The following is a 20,053-nucleotide window of genomic DNA, read 5'->3' as shown; positions in this document are numbered from 1 at the left end:
TCCAGACCATAAGTAGAGGCGGGGAGGGGGGGGGGTCTTGGCCTTTTTTTCTTTTCCCAGACAGGGTTTCTCAGTGTAGCCTTGGCTGTCCTGGAATTCACTTTGTAGACCAGGCTGGCCTCAAATTCACAGAGATCCTACTACCTCTGCCTCTTGATTGCTGGGATTAAAGGCGTGTGTCACCACTCCCCAGTGAGGGGCAGTTCTTAGTATTTTAGGTCTGTTCAGCTCTTCAGGGGCTTGGACGTGGCTCTCTCACAGTAGGGAGGGAATCCATTTTGCTTTGTCAATTAAAGTGAATCTTAATTTCACTCCAAATATTCTCACAGACAAACCCAAAGTTGCACTGGGCCAAATATATGGCCCAAGTTGGTACATTAATATTGATAAGAAGACAGGGCATCATATTTGCCCAAGTAGACCTGAAAAATCAGCAACCACAGAAACATGTCTAAGTGACAAATCATGGGCCCAGGCAAGGCATCTCGTATTTGTTTCCAGGACACTTGCCATTGGAGCATGTTTTAGTATAAAATCTAAGTGGAAGATTATAAAATTTTAAGTCAGAACCTTCATCAGATTTGATAGGGGCTGCTTAGAAAAAAAGTAGATGATTTGGGGTTACCTGGATGCAGAGGAAGAAGCCTATGCATTTTAGGGGTATTACTGAAAAAAAATCTCTTTGCTACTATGCTTACATAGTATGCTTACTGCATACTATGCTTACTGCACCCCTGCCCTTAGTGGGAGACAAAATCTTGTGCAGGACTCCATAGCAACTCATATACTCAATGGCTGGATAAAACACCCAGGAGTTAAATTCTCTCTCTCTCTCTCTCTCTCTCTCTCTCTCCTTCTCCCTCCCTCCCTTCCTTCTTTCTTTCCTTCCTTTCTTCTTTCTCTCCTATCTCTGTCTGTTGGTCTGTGTTATATATGGTGTATGTGAGTGCATATTTACATGTATGAACAGTATGCATTGAGGTGCAGTTCCAGGTCAGGTATCTCCTTCAAATGCTTCTCACCTTCTTTGAGACAGGGGTTCTCATTGAACCTGGGACTCACCAATTTGGCAAGATTGGCTGGCCAATGAACTCCAGGATTCTTCCTGTATTATGATCAGTTTCCCTCCAGCCTTGTCCCACAACTGTGTTAGCCCCCAAATAATACACAGAGACACCGTATTAGAAAAAAAGCTGTTGGCCCGTTACTAGCATTTCTTATTGGCTACCTCTGTCTTAACTATTAACCCATTTCTATCAATCTAAGTGTTTCCACGTGGTCTTATCTTATCAGAGAGAGGGTCTGGACCTTCTTTAGAGAGAGGGCCCCGACCTTCTTCCCCTAAAGTCTCTACATCTTGAATCTCCTTCTACTTCTCCCCAAACCCTCCTTATCTTGCCTATCTTGCCTTCCTATTTGCCAACAGAGCTTTATTCATTAACCACTAAGAGAAACATACTTACAGAATGATAGCTCCTATCACTCCTGTCACAGCATTGAGATTATAGATCTACTGAGTATATGAACCCAGGTCTTCATACTTGCAACACAAGTTCTTTACAAACTGATGTGTCTCCCCAGATCCTGTTTATGTTTCAGAGGAATAAACACATTTTAAAAATACTTCCTATTTGAGATTTTAAACAGAAGAGGCAAGATTTGATACTAAATTCCACTTCAAATAAGATCTGTACACACCAGAATCTTTGATAATGATAAATTCAAATAAGTGCAATTGTGTGTGTGTGTGTGAATGTAATTGTACTAACTCAAGTTTTTATTCGTTCATATTATATTTATATTTACATAAATTATTTTTCTCCCTTCAAACAAAATTTCCTACCACACAACAGGCAGCCTATAGGAATATAGACCATGTTGATAAATTCTTCCGCTCCTCATTCTGAATGTCTGTATTGGACCAAAGCAAAACATTGCCAGCAGACAGAAAGCAGTGCTAATTTGTGCCATGTCTGCCTTACCTAATTGATACCAAAACCGAAAATGTCTTTAAAAAATTATATTCCTTTATTTTTATTGTTATTACTATTAAATTTAAAAACATGCCAATAAAACAGTAAGCACTCAGAAGTGGATAAATTTAGTAGAATTTCTTTTCCAAAGAGGCATTCAGGACTTTATGTCTTCGCACTATACTATCAAAAGAAAGAAAGAAAAGAAAGAAAGAAAAGCCATGGAGATGACAGAAAATTTACCTGATGCCTACATCCCCTGGAGATAAAGACCCTGAATTATTTTTGAATTATTAGGGACAATTATGAGAAGCCATAAAAAGAAGAAGAAAAAGAAAAACTCAAACCCTTCTGTGATAAAATGGAAAGGACTGCCTCATTAGTCAGAAAAGCTCCAGGTTATGTTACTATGTAACCTTTTGCTCACACACAATTCTGAAATTTGCATAAGTAGTCAGCTGCACATATATCAGGGCTATTGAGATGCTATGACTCACCAATCTATGAAGTCTCATAAACAGTGTTTTTCTCCTTTTCTGGTGCCCTTATTTTGATAGAAACACAGCTGTATGGCACGGGCAGAGAAGTTGGAGGGAGAAGCAGTGGACAGAAACACGTCCACTTCCCCCAAGAGCCCGTAGATTATTGGTACCCTTCCTGGGGCTGCTGGGAATGAACAGATGCAGGAGCTGCCTTATACCAAGTCTTTCACTTCTCAGACAGGAAGCAAAACTAGTATGGGATGGAGATAGTACATTTGGACTTAGAGGGTCCCTTGGAAACTGTAAGGTTGGTCTTTAATACAGCCTTGTATCAATGAACTCTCTCTCTTAAATGGCCAGGGAGAGTAAGTGAGAAGGGGAGGTCCGGAAGCTCGCTCGGGCTTCAATGGGACTTACATCAGTTTCTTATGATTTCAGTATAAATTCACGAGAAACACATGGGATGTATTTTCAGTGTGGAAATAGAGATTCAGTGGGAAAGAGCATTTCTGGAGGGGCAGGGGTGTGGTGTGACAGGAGAAGAACATAATTTATAGAAGCCATTAAACCAATGGGTCCCAGAAAGAATTGTTTGGTTTTGCCACTGGCTCACAAACCTTCTGGGATTTTCATCTCTTCAGAAGTCCCAACTAAATCATTCATCTGTGAGTACTGTGGGTGATCGCCATGTATGTGCACCCTTCAAAGGGGTCATAGCCCCTATGAGGTTTCTGGAAGTTATAGTAGTAGGATCTGAGGGAAGATGGACCTCAGGTGGGCATCACAGAAATACCAGGGACACATTTTGCAATGTGAACTTTGTGCATAGAGATGGAAGTACATGGTGGGTGGCTGCTCATCTAAAGTGTCTGGGGAAAGAGGTCCAAACACAAACACCTTGAGTCTCATTATCCCCTTCAAGGAGCATTTCTGGAAGGGCAGGAGGACATAATTTATAGAAGCCATCAAACCAAAGGATCCCAGAAAAACATATATGGGGGAACCTCATTCTTTAGGTTCTGTTTCTCTAGAGAACCCTGACTAACACACTAAAGAATACAGGGTTTATGTAGAGAAACTGAACTACCGAACATGCTTTCTGGTAGGATGTATGATTTAGGAAAATTCTCCAAACTCTTCCATCAAAAAGGAAAATGGGCAATGAATATATTACCAAGAACAACAAGATTTAGAAGAGTGGTTTGGTTTAGGTCCAGAAGACTGGTCCAATTTGCATTAGGAAGAAAATTATATTTGAAAAGGAAATCTGAATTTGGCTAGAGTTGTAATGGAAAAGAATTCATATCCTCCATACATGTAGGCATTGCTCCAGGTTTGAAGGAGCTATTTTTAAGTGTGGTTTTTGCCATTGTCTGATTATCTGACCTTGAATATGTCACAGAAGCACTGTCTGGCATGAATTAAATTATTATTTAATTAACAGTAATATAATTCTCGTTAGATTGTAATGAAAGATCACATTTATTGAGTACTTTGCATTACTCTACATTTGCTTTACATTCATTTAATCCTCATAAAGATCTCAAAGTGGCCGTGGTGCTCTGCATTCCATAGGCAGGAGGTGGAGGGTTAGCAAATTTAAGAACTTGCCCAAAGTCACATAGATAGAAAGTGGCAGAGAGCTGAAATGCATATCCGCATCTTTTAGACACGGAAACACATGTTCTCCACCATCATGGGGGTATTGTACTTCCTTCCCCATCATATGACTTATGAAATGAGCACAGTGGTCCCTAAGGCGCCTACATCCCATGTGTGATAATTAGTTTTGTCAATTTGACAAAATCTAAAATCACCTGAAAAGAGAATCTCATTGATGGTGAGCCCTTAGGTGAGCGAGAGATCATGTTGCAAAGGAGGAAGGTAGACACCGAGGAGCTGTCCCAAGGTTGTCTCTGGCCTCTCCATGCACAAAGATGTATACTTGCCTCATGAGCTTGAGGACCTGAGTTCAAATCACCATCAATGACATAAAATACCAAATGAGGCAGTGTGTTCCTATAATCCTAGCACTGGGGAGGTAAAGACAGGTAGATCCCCAAGGCTCACTCCAGCCACTATAGCAAATTTGGTTTCTTCAAATTCAGTGACAGAGAAATTGAAGATGACAATTGACTTTTGACTTACACACACACACACACACACACACACTCTCACACACACACATTTAGAGAGAGAGAGTAACTGGACCTAGCATGAGCTTTTGAACCCTCAGTTTTCCTCCAGTAACACACTTCCACTACAAGCCACATCTACTTTAACAAGGTTCAATACTCCTAATCCTTTTAATCTTTCTCAGATGCTCAGTCACCACTTCCTGGTGACTAAGTATTCAAACATGTTAACCTATGAGGGACCATTCTTATTCAAACTATTGCACTCCCAGGTCCCCAGAGGCTTGTAGCCAAATCATAATGCAAAATGCATGTAAGCCAACTTCAAAAGTTCCTATAGTCTTTCACAGTCTCAACACAGTTAGATGTTCAAAATTCAGTCTCTTCTGAGACTCAAGGCAATTTCTTAACTGTAAGCCCCTGTAAAGTCAAAATCAAAAAAGTAGATCACATACTTCCAACATACATTGGCACAGGACATGCATTATTATTTCAAAAGGGATGAAAAGGAGCATAATGAGGAAATACTGGACCAAAGCAAACCAGAGGTCCAGGAGGGAAAATTCCAAACTCTTCATCCCTGTGTCTGATGTCAAAGCATTCATTCATCAGATCTCCATCAACTCTGTTGGGGGATATTCAATTATACTGTGAATGACCAAGTTTGCATTTGCATTAATTAAGTACAATTAATTGCATTAATTAGATAAAATTAACCTTGGGTCAGGAGGCTGCTTAGCAACTAGTTGACAGAAAGTAATCATAGAGCTTTGGAGGGCACCTGGGAGAGATAGAGAGACCAGGAAGTAGTAAGGTAGACTTTAGAGTGGTACAGGTTTTCCAGGTTTGAGAAAGCAGGAGCATGGATCTTCTGTGAACTCCCACAAGGACAAGGGGTTAGCAAGTTGCTATTCAGTCTCTCTGAACTCATAGGTTTTCACCCCAGGCTTTGAATCACAAGCCTTTTTTTTTAAATTTAAATATATTTTAATATTTTACATATTAATCCCAGTTCCCTCTTCCTCCCTCCCTTCCATTCCCCTGACCCCCCCTCCCATCCCATTCCCCACCCACTCCATAGGGAGGGTGAGGCCTTCTAGGAGAGATCACCAAAATCTGTCAAGTCATTTGGAATAGGTTCTAGCCCCTCTCTCCTGTCTCTAGGCTAAGGGAGTGTCCAAAGTCCTATCGTGCACCAGGGACACATACTGGTTCCACTGTCAGAGGTCCCAGGCCTTCCAACGTTCAGGGGATCTGAGTCGGTAAAATGCTGGTTTCCCAGCTACTAGTCTGGGGGCCCATGAGCTCCCCCTTGTTCAGGTCAGCTCTCTTTGTGGATTTCTGTAGCCTGGTCTTGACCTCAGTGTTTAGCTCTGGGTGTTTGCTTCTGTTTCCAACAGCTGCTACATGAAGGTTCTATGAAGGGGAAAGGGACAGGATCTCCTGAGCATATTGGGAGGGGGGCAGTGAGTGGAGAGGGAGTTAGGAAAAAGAGAAGGGAAGGAGAGGAGAACATGTGGGACCAGGAAGATTGAGTCGAGGGATGAATAGACGAGAACAAAAAAGAGATTCCATAATGGAGGGAGCCATTATAGGTTTGAAGAGAAAACTGACTCTAGAGAAATGTCCAGAGACCTACAAGGATGACTCCTGCTGACAATCTGAGCAAAAGTGGAGAGGCTACCTTAAATGTCCTTCCCTGATAATGAGATTGATAACTAACTTATATGCCATCTTAGAACCTTTATAAGAATCACAAGTCTTACTCACAATTAGAATGATATTCAGTTAAAGACACCTTTAGTGAAAGCGACAGGGCTGATGCCTTCAGGAGCAGAATTCTTGCCAGGCTGCAGTCTGCAGACTGGTAACTGTGAAGTTGCAAATGTTGGCTAAGATAGCAGTGGATAGCCACTGTTCAGAAGTCAAACAACACAACTCCTTTCAGTTTTATTGACTACAGCACACTTTTCTCTCTTGGACTGGTTCCTACCCCATTAGCAGATAGATACTTCATGACTGCGACCTCTCCAATATCTTAGAGTCTCCCTTGCAAAACAAGCTTCACCTTCACAGCTTCCTGCAATGGCTTCTCTGGGCCTCCATGCAGGGACTGTCCTGTCACGTGCTTGATCCTTGCGGCTTTCCTTAACCATGGAGAAAGATTCCATAACCCCTTCCCTTCTTGAATTCAAAGCCAGAACCATTTGGCCAAAGCTATGAAGTTGCTTCCTGCTTGGGCTGAAAACAGTGCCCCTCTTTGAATTGCATTTCATAAGCTTTCAGTCATTGCAGGCTTCCTTTGCTGCTTCAGCTTTCCTTTAGTTCCTCTTCACAAGTCGAAGCTCTGCTAGGTAGGTTCTTGCCCTGAGCACAACACTCCTTTATTCCATTTTGAATCAGTCCACTCATTAATTTATTGTCTTAGTCACAGTTCTGTTGCTGTGAAGAGACACCATGAGCATGGCGACTCATAAAAGAAAGCATGTAATTGGGTTTCAGAGGGTTAGTCTATTATCTTCACGGCAGGGCATGGAGGGAGGATGCAGGCATTTTTAGCACTGTGCCTTAGCTAAGAGCTACATACTGATCACCAGGCAGAGAGGGAGAGGGAGGGATGAAAGGAGGGAAGGGAGAGGGAGAGGGAGGGATGAAGGGAGGGAAGGGAGAGGGAGAGAGACGGAGGGAGAAGGAGGGAGGGAGGGAGAGAGAGGTTGGACTTGACATGGGCTTTTGAAACCTCGTCTATCTCCAATGACATACTTCCCCCAAGAAAGCCATAACTCCAATCCTTCTAATCCTTTTCAAACAGTTCTACTCCGTGGTGACTATGCAATCAAACATACGGGCCTGCAAGGGTCATTCTTATTTAAACCAACACACTCTCTACATTACGGAATTGCAGATTTTATCAGGGAATTATTTGGAGATGTTATCTTGTCAAATTACTTTCAGGAATATCAGCCTTCATGAGAGAGTGTTTACTCTTCTGGTTGGCTAGCCCCACTTTTTGCCAAATCATCAAAGTGACACCTTTACCAGTTGTGTGCATGCGTACGTGTTCATGTATATGTATATACAAAGAGGTCAAATGGAAATTTGGGATGTTGCTCCTTAGGTGCTGTTCACCTTGCTTTTGGAGACAAGGCTTTTACTGGCATAGAGACTGACTCAATTTGTCCAGACTTGATGGCCAGTGAATCCTAGGAATCCTCCTGTCTCTGCCTCCCCATCTCTTGAACTATAAATGTGAACCACCATGCTTGACTTTCTACATGGGCTCTGAGATTTGAACAAGATCCTTGTGTTTTAATGGTAAACACTTTTCCAACTGAGCTGTCTTCCATAGCTCTTCACCAGTTTTCATTGGCTAAAAACCAGCAGAAATCTTGGAACCCAATTCTTTAAACGCATACCCTGGACTTGGATGTAAGCTCCTGAGCCTCCATGATGCTCGGAGAATTGTGAATTTGCCTGTGTGGATTTGCCTAGAGACACTTTGTGGACAAAATCCAGCCTCAGCCATTCCAGTGGCCCTAAGGGATTCTCTCCAGCCTCGGGCATTACAGAGCAGTGTTCTCAGATAGACTTCATATTTATCTTCTCATTGTGTCTTCCACTTAAGGTAAGACATGGTAATAAAGAGTGCCAAGTCCAGGGGAAAGGCACTTGGGTAGGAGCATGTTCCAGAGAATGCTGTCACTGCAGCAGTGTAGGGAGAACCTTTGTGAGCACGTGTCTTGCTCATGCGTCTTCGAAATCTCAGAATTGTTGGTGCCTTTCAGCCTTGGAAGTTCACTTCTAGGTACACATTGGGATTGAAATGTAAAACAAGCTTGTTTCAAATTTAGATAAAAAATACTATCATTAAAAACATAATCAGAGCTTATGCTTTCTTTCTCAGTATGGACCAAAGGGGTCTAGTTGGATTTAACTAATTTAACCATAACTTGGTTGAACTGGTTTTGGTAGCTTGCTATGTAAACACAAAGAGGAAAAGGTGGGTCATATGATGGTGTAATGCCAGGACTGTGCTGAGAAATAATAGACACATACTTAAAGCAAAGCACTGATGGTTTTCTCTGAGTGGAGGAGCTAACTAAGCCTTCTCGTTTCTTCTCTGCATTATTTTGTATTTCTTAAGTATTTTAAACTACAAATGGATGGTTATTTTTAAATCCAAAACAGATGTTATCATAAGGAAGATGAATGTTTGTTAGACTCAAAGGTTTCTGCCCTAAGCATCAGCTCCAGGTATGTGATATTGAGTGGGAGGACCAGATGTCTCTCTCCTTCTAAGTTGCCACACATGTAAAATAGGAACAGGGTATGGGCTGCCAATATAATGCTATTGTTACCCTTTAAGGAGAAAGTAGAGGTAAAACATATATAAATTTCGGAATACATAAAACATATCATATACACTATATATATGTATACTTAAAATTATACTTCTATTATGAGATGCAAAGTCACTTAAATAGCACTTAATGAACCAAAAATATTCTGCTAACCATGCATTATATAGTAAGGATTCCTGTAGAGGTTTGTGTTTTTTTGTTTTGTTTTTAATTGCTAGACAAAAACAATGTCCTCATTCCTCTGAGTGAGGTGAGCGTGTCCCTTCCAACATAAGCAGTCTCCCTCCAGCAAGTAGCTGTAGTCTCAAAGAGAACTGAGCCCAGAGAAAGCCTGCCATTTCTCTTTCTCTTCAGTGGAATATCCAGCCAATAGAATAAAGGGACTCATCTGAAATGCAAGTTCCCTTTCTGGACTTGCTCCTGTTCCATGGCTAATTTGGATCTGGTCTTGGAGCAGAAGGAAGTATAAATTATAGCTAAATGGGACCATGGGAAACAATGGAAGAAGCTGCTGTCGGGAGGGGGGCGGAGGTGGAGCCTGAGCAGGAGAACATTTGGGGGATGGAAATGAGACAGGTTCTGAAACATTTTCAAACCCTTTCACTGCCATCTGTTCGAAGTCTACGTTGCTAGGGATTTATCATTTCCCATCAATGAATCCTCTGGCTATGGAAAACATTTGGTAAAAGATGATTAGGCTTCCTTCACGGTAAAGAAGGAAAGCAGGGGCATGGGGCTGGGGTGGAGCCAGAATCCCGGGCAAGCGCTTCCCAGGAGCTACTGGCTGCATGTTAAAAAGTCTGAGCAGGATTTTCTTTTTTCTGGTCTAAAACCTGTTCTGCTACCATGCAGCACACCTATGGTCAGCACTGCCGTAGATGACCCAGCTGTTTAGAAGATCAGACTATGAAACAGATCTACTATGAAGCCGTTCACAAGGCCATTTGTAAGGTCTGTCATTTCTTGAAATAACCATAACATTTCTGTTTGTGGGGCCAGTATAGCACTTGGATCAGTTTCTCAGATTGCTGAGTTAAAAAAAAAAAAAAATACCTAGGGGCTAGTTGGCTCAGTGGGTAGAAACACTTGCTGTGCCAGCATGAGGACCTGAGGTTAGATCTCAGTGCCCACTTAAAAAGCCAAGTGCGGCCAGGTAAGCAGGCTACTCATAACCTCAGTAGATGGAGACAGGACGATCACTTAGCATTCTGAGTGCCAGTATAGCTTCAGACTAGGTGAGAGACCCTTTCTCAAAAGTATAGGTCAGAGAGTAGGAGGAGTTACGATGTGTGAATATGATCAAAACACACTGTATAACACGATTAAAGAATTAAACTAAAAGGCAGAGTAATTGAGCAGGAGATGATTTCTCCCACTGGCCTCTACACATATGTAGACACAAGCACATGTACTCACCTACATATGGGCTCATAAACCACACACACACACAGACACATACACGGGGAGAGAGAGAGAGAGAGAGAGAGAGAGAGAGAGAGAGAGAGAGAGAGAGAGACCTATAAACAGAACAAATCCAACTGTTTTGTAAAATGGAAATCAAGCAGAAAATGAGGACAGTTTTTCAGTTAAATGATTTTAGTTTTAGTCCTAAAGATTAATGAGCTAATCTATAAAACAAACAACTCCAACTATAAAAGTGCTTTATCATCCCTTTGTTAGCTATTTTTTTTCTTTGCTATGACAAAATACCCTACAAAAGCAACTTAACTAAGGTCAGGATTGCTTCGGAGCAGTTTGAATGCACAGTTATCTTGGTGGTGGGTGGCTTGGTAGCAAGGCCATGAGAAGGCTGCTTGTAGGATATTTGTACACTGTATGAAAGTGTATTGTTGCGATTGGTGTAATAAAGCTGACAAGCAATAGCTAGAAAGAGGTTAGGTGGGGTTTCCAGGGACAGAGGACTGGGGAAGAAGAAGGGCAGAGTCACTAGGCAGGAGAGGAAACAGGAAGTACGAATGAAAGAGAGCTAACCCCCAAGTAACAGAATGTAGATTAATATACATGGGTTACTTTAAGTTATAAGAGCTAGTAGAGACAAGCTTTCATAATTAATAAAAACTCTCCATGCCATTATTTTGGAGCAAAGGGAAGAATTGTCATGCTCAGATTACATTGTCCTTTTTATTCAGCCAGGACTAAGGAAAAGTGACACCCACGTTTAGAGTGAGTCTTCCTACCTCCACTGATGCTATCTAGAAAAGCCCCTACAGACATGCTCATAGGCTTCTGTTGGTGATTCAAGATTACATCAAGTTGAAAAATCAATAGTAATCATCACATTCTCTAAAGACAGGTGCCTGGAAAAGGGAATGTTCACATCTATCGTGCTCTGCATCCATTGTTCTCCACAATCCATAGCTGCTTCATCCCATCCAGATTAGGCTGAGAAGTGTCTCCAAGTCTACTCTTTTAAGACACAGGAGCACAATATGTTTTAGCATTCCTGCCTGATTTGCTTGATTGCCTTTCCTTCCTTCCTCCCTCCCTTCATCCCTCCCTCCCTGTCTCCTTCCCTTCCTCCCTCCCTTTATCCCTCCTTCCCTCCTTTCTCTCTCTTTCTTTCAGAAGATTGTTTATTTACATATTTTATGTATATTGGTGTTTCATCTGCATGTATGCCTGCATATAAGAGAAGGTCATCAGATCTCATGGGACTACAGTTACATCCCTTTATAAGCTGCCATGGGGATGCTGAGAAACAAACCCAGGACCTCTGGAAGAGCAGTCAGGGCTTATAAACACTAAGTTGTCTTTCTAGCTCCACAAGCTGTTTCTTAAAGAGACCAACCCATTGTTCTTAACTTGGCTGTTTTCCTGCCTATTGCTTGAGGGCACTTCATTACCCCCCTTTCCTAAAACTGGCAACTGTATGTAATAATAAAGAAGGCTATAGAAAACATTGGCAAATGGGTTGGAAGCAAAGCAGAAATCCACAAGTTGAAAAACTACTTTGTGTGTGTGTGTATGTGTGTTAATACACGTTAACACATATGTGTGCTGGTGCACATGTGTGAGCATGAGTGTGAATATGTATGCATGTGTGAGTATATGTGGAGACTAGAGATCAGCCTCATATGTAGTTCCTTAAGATGCCTTCCATGTTGGTTTTTGAGCTAAAGTTTCTTTCTGCCCTGAAACTCACCAACTAAGCTGGCTGGTCAATAACACCAAAGTTCAGCCTGTCTCTGTCTTCTCAGAGCTGGCATTACAAGGTAGTGTCACCACACCTGGCTTTTTAGCATGGACTCTGGGGCTCAAATCCATTTCTCCATGCTTGTATGGCAGGTACTTCACCAGCTGAGTTCTCTTCCAGCTTGTTACAGGCCTAAATCAGCTTACTTTACAATTAATCTTGTGTTGGGTATTGGCAGAGATACATACACTTATGCATTTTAACTATATTGAATACTTTATTTAGAAATTCACTTTTCTCTTAAGAAGATGCAGTCATAGCACAGTTTCAAAGCATTGCCACAGTTAATATCAACTTCTAATCAGCTGTGTTTTCTTCATTTAAAGAGAACATCATTCTTGCATTTTGTGGGCTTTCCCTACCCCTGTGAATTTAAAAAGAAAATGAGAAGACAGAAACAAGGAAGCATGATATACTTTAAAAAGTTTGTGTTCAAAATTGTTCTGTTTTCCCAAGTGTTTATAGTTTTACTGACAATCACACTCAATGTAAGGGTGGGAGGGTGGGGTGGACCTCAGTGTGTTAGTAAAGTTCAAGTTTTCAGGTTTTCAAGTTAATGACAGTTGAGAAACCTTTATATGTTTCAGGGTTTTAACAACTGTGAAATACAGCCAACCATAAGATGAAACCACTATTGTATCAAGAGAAACAGGAAATAGATATGATCCAGAGTATGATGGTCTGCAGGTGCTGGTGTCTGAAGCCTGAGAACCTCAGAGCATCTCTAGAATATATTCGGTTTCTGGTGGAATAATACAATTAATGTGCATTTGCCATTTCTGCTTTTTGCTTCCTCAAACATTCTTCATTAGAAAGATACCATCAACAGAAGAAAAAGAAACCGAATTCATTTGACTGTATCCATGAATGTTTCTGCAAACGGAACATAATTTTGTGATTATGTTAATCAGATAAATGTGTTTTGTTTGCTTCAGAAAGATTGAAGAATTTTTGACCCAATTATGAAATTTACATTTAAAATATGAAACATATGGGTGTATACTCACAGATTACATAACATCCGCAAGTGTGTAAAAAGGAACAGTTTGACAGATGTTCACAGAGGACTGGACCTAGAAGACATATCAGGTGTGAATTAATGATGGCAGCAGCTAGAATTTGATTTTTTTGCCAAAGAAGGCAGACGGGAACTCAGCTTCTGCATAGCCTCCCGAGATCACTGTATCCCCAGTTGTAGCTTTTTCCAAAGATGTATTCTTCCTGCCAAGCCTGGCCATATGAGTCTTTGGAATAGATTGGTTTCAGTGCTCAATGTGTTTTTCAGGGATGATGGTGTAGCCTTCATGGCAGTAAAACAAACAAACACTCCACATTCAATTCTCAGAGCCTTTCATAGTGTCTTCAGTTCTTGTCATATAGAAACATCCCTCAAACTGTGGTTCTTCAACATCTGCTCTGACTTTTTAAACTTAGAATAACTGAACAAGCACAGTGATCAAACCATTACTGTATGAAAGAATATGGCTTTGGGAATATTTATTACATTTGTAGGTCACAGAAAACAACAAAGATGACTAAGGCTTATCTAAATATTTGGAAAGGGGACATCAGTTAAATAAATCAGACTACTTCAATACAAGGACATGATGAACAACCATTGGAAAATGAGGAAGAACTTTTTTTTTTTTTTACAAGAAAATACAAGTTATGAAACAATGTAAAATAGGATGCTATTCCAATTACCATTGCCAAAACAAGCCAAATGGGACACATACCAATAGGCAGATAGGAGTCACCCAGCTAGATGATGGATATGCAAACTATTTTAATAACAGTCTTTTTGTTCTCACATTTATGTATGTATATACATTCAATCAATTTATTACTGAAATCATGTTTTCTTAGGCGTATACAAGAGAGAAGTGGTCTAAATGCAATGAAAGCATGTGCTCTTAAGTAGGGAGAGGGTGAAGCAAAGATGGGGAGGTGATATTGGGTACTGCAAATACTGGAACAAGTTTCTCTTACTCTTTGGGCCACCTTGTCTTGGCACTTAGGAGCTGTGGGAAGATATTGTACTTGCTAAGAGGAGCACTGACCATCTGTGGATATTTCCCCATGGCATAGAACATTTTTCAGAGTTAAGTTTACGAAGATATTTAGAGCCGTTGAAAATGTATAAATAATAACAAGTCTCCTTGCTGCAGGAAAATATATTCCCCTATAATATGTATATATTTCTATCTCTCTGCATCTCTGTCATGTTATTACTTCCATCATTCAAATACAGTAAAAACTCATTTTAAATGAAATAAAAAATGGAAAACAATTACATATATGTTGGCTTTAATACAGCCTTCAAGCTTTAAATAATTTTAAGATGAAGGCTATCTAATTTACAAGTCAAAAGAAGTTTCATCATTTTTGATATTTCCTCCAAATCTCTCTCTCTTCCTTATAAAATGTTAATTTAATTCAACTGACAGTAATGAGAATTGCAACTGAACAGATAACATATATACAGCTTCTCTACTTCAAACTATGACACCATCTTGGAAAATGTACCCTTTATTTTAAAATGAATTCAAACATTCTTGACCAAAGTCAATGTTTTTATTCTGAAAGTGAATTCTAGAAAAAGCTACTCCCTGTAAGGGAGTTTTAAAGGACTGTTTCAAAGGGTCATTTATTATGGTTCATAACTTAACTTTGCTTTCTCTCTCAGCCTGGAATGATTGGGGCTTGGTGTGTGGTAAAATGTGTTTTGTGTCTTATTTTGCTTTGTTACCAAATTCTTACTGAAATTTATCATAGAAAGCTGAATAGTTATTTTCTATAATACAGGAGGAAAACAATGTCTACTACCTAAAGGGAAAAAAATGGAAGTTGTAAAATAGGACTAGGGAGAGAAACCCAAAATATCAGGAAGTTTTGGGACATTCAGTAGATCTTGGAGAAGCTCTTGCGAGGAGAGTTCATTTGGCTTTTGCTGAAGCACACACTTGTACAGAATAAAACTTGTCCGTTTGGTATGTACTTTGAGACTGCAATGAGACTTTCTAGAAAATACTTTCTTATTAATTTGAAGAGGCGAATATGGTTTTACTAATTGATTCTTCTACCAACTCCTGATTCTGCTTACTGGCTCAGATACTATATTTAAAAAAAAAAAAAAAACCCTATTCAAGTGCTGTGGGAACATTAATTCAGAGTGAAGAATAACTGATTGACATCATCCTAGACAAGTGAAACAATCTTAATATTCTCCTCTGTCATCCACTGAGGCCAAAATGAGTGAGAAAAGGTTATCATTTAGATAAACAAATCGGGTTTTTGATGCTGTTGCTACTCATCCCTTTGAGAACAGAGTCCAGTCTCAGCCTCAATGATACATTTGTAACCTACACATGTTGTAGAAGTGTCTTTGTCTGGTATCCAAGATGAATTAAGGGGAATTGTGTAGCTTTTAGAACATTTACTCTCCAAGCTGTTAGCCATGATTTTCTTCCCTATTACAAATACACAAGAAAAACACTTTAAAGTAGAGAAGACTTATCTGGGCTCATGGTTTCTGAGGCCTAAATCTGTGTTCACAAGCTCCATTGTGAATTCTATATAGCAAAGCAGAAACATCGCGGAAGAAGGGCATGAAAGATTTCATGGCAGCCACAAGGCAAAGAGGAATAATGGGATGGGGCAAGGGCCAAATGGACCCCCAAAGGCCCATCCTAGAAGCCCAATCAATGTTTTCATAAAACTTTCAATCCATCAATGGATGGAGTCTTGGTTAAGGCAGGGTCCTCATCATTTAGTCATCTTAGAAAATAAATGTCCTCATAGAAACATCCAGAAGTACTATTTTCAAATCCCTTAGACATTTCTAAACACAATCAAGCAAAAGGAAAAAAAGAGAATAAAAATGAATGACAAAGGGCTATGGGACAACATGCAAGAAATTCACCTGTCCATAGTCTAAGGCCACTATGTCATGAGGAAGTCCAAGTTACATACAAAAACCATAGTTAAGTAGTCTCATCCATTGACCCAGCTCACACCAGCCTGGAGCCTCCCCAGATAAGGGGACAGACACGACAGTGAAGAAATCTTTGCCTCCCAGTGGTACTGGTGCCAGATGACTAATTCCAACATTTGCATTGTCCTAGTTGAACCCTGCCTGTCCTTCAAGATTCTACCACTTTCTTGTAGTGAGTGTTGCCTGGCTGTGAGTCTACACTGTGCAGCCACAATGAATCCAAGTTCAAAATATGCTAATTTTGAGACATTTCCAGGAGACTGTGGCCAACCAAAACCACCTGGAAATTGCCAAGTCTAGAAGATAGTGACAGCTGTAAAGTATGCCCAGTCTGAGTGGGAACAAGCTTCTTGACTTTATGTAAGAAGGTTGATGTGAAGGAACCTGAGGACAAGAAGAAACATCCCTTTATTGGTGTGTCCTCAGATGGTGGGCTTTGTGATACTATTCATTCCTCCGTAGATAAACAGATGAAAAACGAAGTGGAAACCCTTACAGCATATGGAAAAGAAGTTAAACTAGTTGGAATTGGTGAAAAAATAGGTGCATATTTTGTAGGACTCACTATGCCAAGTTTTTGGTGTCATTCGAAGACATGGGAAGAAAGCCCCCCCCCCACTTTTTGAAATGTGACAGTTATTGCTCTTAAATTGTTAAATTCTGGATATGAGTTTGGTGAAGGCGCTACCATTTTTAATCACTTTAAGTCCATTATCTCCTGTAAGACAGAAGAGAAGCCCATCTTCTCTCTCAGTACCATTGCAACTGCTAAGAGCATGAACATTTATGATGACATTGATGCTGATGTGCTGCAGAATTACCAGGAGTACAGTCTGGCCAATAACATCTACTACTCCCTGAAGGAGTCCACCACCAGTGAGCAGAGTGCCAGGATGATGACTTCTGATATGACTGACAAATTGATTCTGATGTTCGAGTGTACCCATCAGGCGATCACCATGAAGCAGGTGACTGAAGTAGTCTCTGTGGACAGGGCTCTAGACTAATGAAAATCAAGTTGCAGCCTCAGACAAGAGGTAAAGAAGGAAAACAACAAGCTGATTTCAAATGACTGCTATCCTTGGTGGGAGACATTTGGTCCAATGAGTTACAAAGACAGCAAGATGTTTGTAAATTATCTTACGATAAACAACTTACAATGAAAAATATTAGCAGAAAAACCCATCCCTTCTGTGCCATTTAAAAACATCCTTATCCAGTAATACAATCCTATTTTTATAAGCTTGTTTTCTTGTTGTTGTTGTTGTTTATTTGTTAATTTTTATGTATAATATATTGTGTGACATAGGCTTAAGAAAAAATATAAATAAATAGTTGAGATTAATAGTCAATAGACTACTTTGAAAACTTCACTTCTGAGATAAAGGAAACTGGGTTATATTTTCTTTGTAGTTCTGATGAAGTAGAAAGTTATTAGGTGTTTTTAGCTTTCAGTATAACAGAATCATGTGGTGTTTCCATATCAGGTCTTTAAATGCTTGTAGCTGAACAGACAAATTGCTTTTGCATTCTCCTAAGGAAGATTAGATACTGCTCTCCACTGTACTCTAGTTTCAGTCTCCAGGCTTTCCATTTTGAGTCATTAATAAATGCCATCTCATGTTCTGGCTCTAATGCAATGACATATGTTAATTCCCATGCAGACCACTCACCCAGTCTTACTAGTTTCAGTTTTGCCAGGGTCTCTTTGAGGCTGTAGAGAGGGCTCAGTCATTCAAAGTTTTATGGATTACATTTCCTGCAAAGGTTGAATTCCAACTTTGGATGAAATGGGCATAGTTTTTTAACACTGGAAAAAATAGAAAATTAATGTGATAAATAAGTTTAGGTTTAAGGAGCTTCTACTTAGATGATTCTTTGTATTGCAATAACAATTAAAAGAAATTATGTATATATATATATAATATATATGTATATATATATATATATAATTTTTTTTACTTAGTTATGTTTGGGAGGGGAATGCCAATGCCATTCTATTCATAAGAACACTTGAGTGCATTGTTTGGCTCTTTTATTCTTTTCTTATTCAGAAATTATAAGATGTTTCTCTTCCCTTTATAAATATAGAATCATAGGTGTCATATGGGAACCCAAAACAATTAGGCTATAGGTGTTAGTATTCAGTCATCTGTACTGGCCTGTCCTTGGGGTTCTGACAGGATACACCCTCAGCTGTACCCACTAAGAGAACCACCTGTGCATAATCACTATGTTCCCTTTTAAAAAGGCCCTGCTCAGCTTCCATCTTCCTCTCTTTCTTTCTCTCCCTCTCTCTGTCTGTTCCTCCTTCTCTTCTCTCTTCCCTCCCATTTCCATGTTTTAATGATCCCTCTTCCTAATAAAATTCCCTCTGCTTGAACACTGCCTCATGACATCTTTCACTCTGTTTTTCTTAAATTACAACAATAGTTTGCACTCACAAACAGATAGTAAAACCCTATTGCTAACATTACCCATACAACTTTGCGAACATAGGGAAATTGAGCTGATGTCTACATAGAACCTTCATACCTGTGTTCTAATGTCTTTGGTACAAGAAGGTACTCTGCACACAATGGAAGAAGAAATATAAACACTAACCCAGTCACAATCTTTTTTATCTACAATGCTGTCCTGTCTGGAAGATATGTTAGTGTAATGGTGGCACAAAGCTTGTAAGAGTAACCAGTCAATTTCTAATTTGACTTAAGACCAGTTGCAGATTGAATCCATGCCCTACAAAGCTTGGGTGAAAAGAACCGAAGACTGCACAGTCTATGGACCTAGGGTAAAATCAAATATTACTGTTCTTAAAAAAAAGTAGAAGTAAAGTAACTCTTAATGACATTCTACTCCATTCATACACTAGTGCCTTGCTCAGATATCATCAGAGAAGCCTCCTCCTGCAGCAGATAAGAACAAACACAGAGGCCCACAGTCAGACATTATACAGAGATGAGAGACCTTGTAGCACTAAGCCCTGAATGGGACATCTCCATCAAATCCCTCCCTTCAGGGCTCAGGGAGTTCTGTGGAAGAGGAGGCAGAAACTGGGCCCTTTGCATATAGATCATGACCTCAGTTTAGTGTTTTTATGAATTTGTGAGTGTGCAAGTGAGTGGATCTCTGTGTTAGTATCTGTTTTGTTTGCCTGTTCTTGGGCCCCTTTCTGTTTTATCCTATTCCAATGATTTAATTTTCATTTTGTCTTACTACATTTCATTTCATTTAAAAGAAGAAAAAATGTAGCAGTACTTCTAATTGGTCTTAATAATAAAAACCTGAAGTTAGGAATCTGGATAAATGCTGAAGGGTCAGAGAAGTAAAGGAGTGAGCTATAAGAGAAACCTCTTACCTCTACTGAATCCTCAGACCAAAGGGGACAATTCTGTCCCTAAGAATTCCCCAGACTGAATGCTATCTCTATGAAACCTCAGACTGAATTCAGTGAGCTCTTGTCTCTTCCCTTATATGTTTCTCTCCACCCAGAATTGTCACTCCTGTCTCCACCTCCTTAGTGCTGGAATTAAAGGTGTCAGCCACCTAGATAATCTCATGTAGCCCAGGGTGGCTTTGAACTCACAGTGATCTTCCTAACTCTGCCTCCCTCTTGTTGGGATTAGAGGTATGTGCCACCACTGCTTGTCATCTATGGCTAACTGGTGTGGCTATCTATGCACTCTGATCTTCAGGCAAGCTTTATTTGTTAGACCACAAACAAAATATCACCACAATAAAACTTCATGAGCAGAATAGGACATCCTGATGCATGGCATCTGTTGTACAGAAGCTTACACATGCTCAATATAGAACATTGCATTTCATCATATGGGGAAATGAGTATGCTTGTGTGACTCAATATTTTCTTATCATGGTGGAAGAATTAGTGAA

At 40.0% G+C, this 20,053-nt stretch overlaps 1 pseudogene; it reads left to right on the top strand.

Moving 5' to 3' along the window:
- Positions 1–17,166, top strand: part of LOC127226921 (ATP synthase subunit gamma, mitochondrial-like) — a 33,397-nt pseudogene extending 16,231 nt beyond the window's left edge.
- The last annotated feature ends 2,887 nt before the right edge of the window (positions 17,167–20,053 follow it).

Source organism: Phodopus roborovskii, unplaced genomic scaffold (assembly GCF_943737965.1).
Source record: "Phodopus roborovskii unplaced genomic scaffold, PHOROB, whole genome shotgun sequence".
NCBI lineage: Eukaryota > Metazoa > Chordata > Mammalia > Rodentia > Cricetidae > Phodopus > Phodopus roborovskii.
The sequence above is the reverse complement of the archived record's forward strand: the minus strand, read 5'-3'. Positions and strand labels throughout refer to the sequence as shown.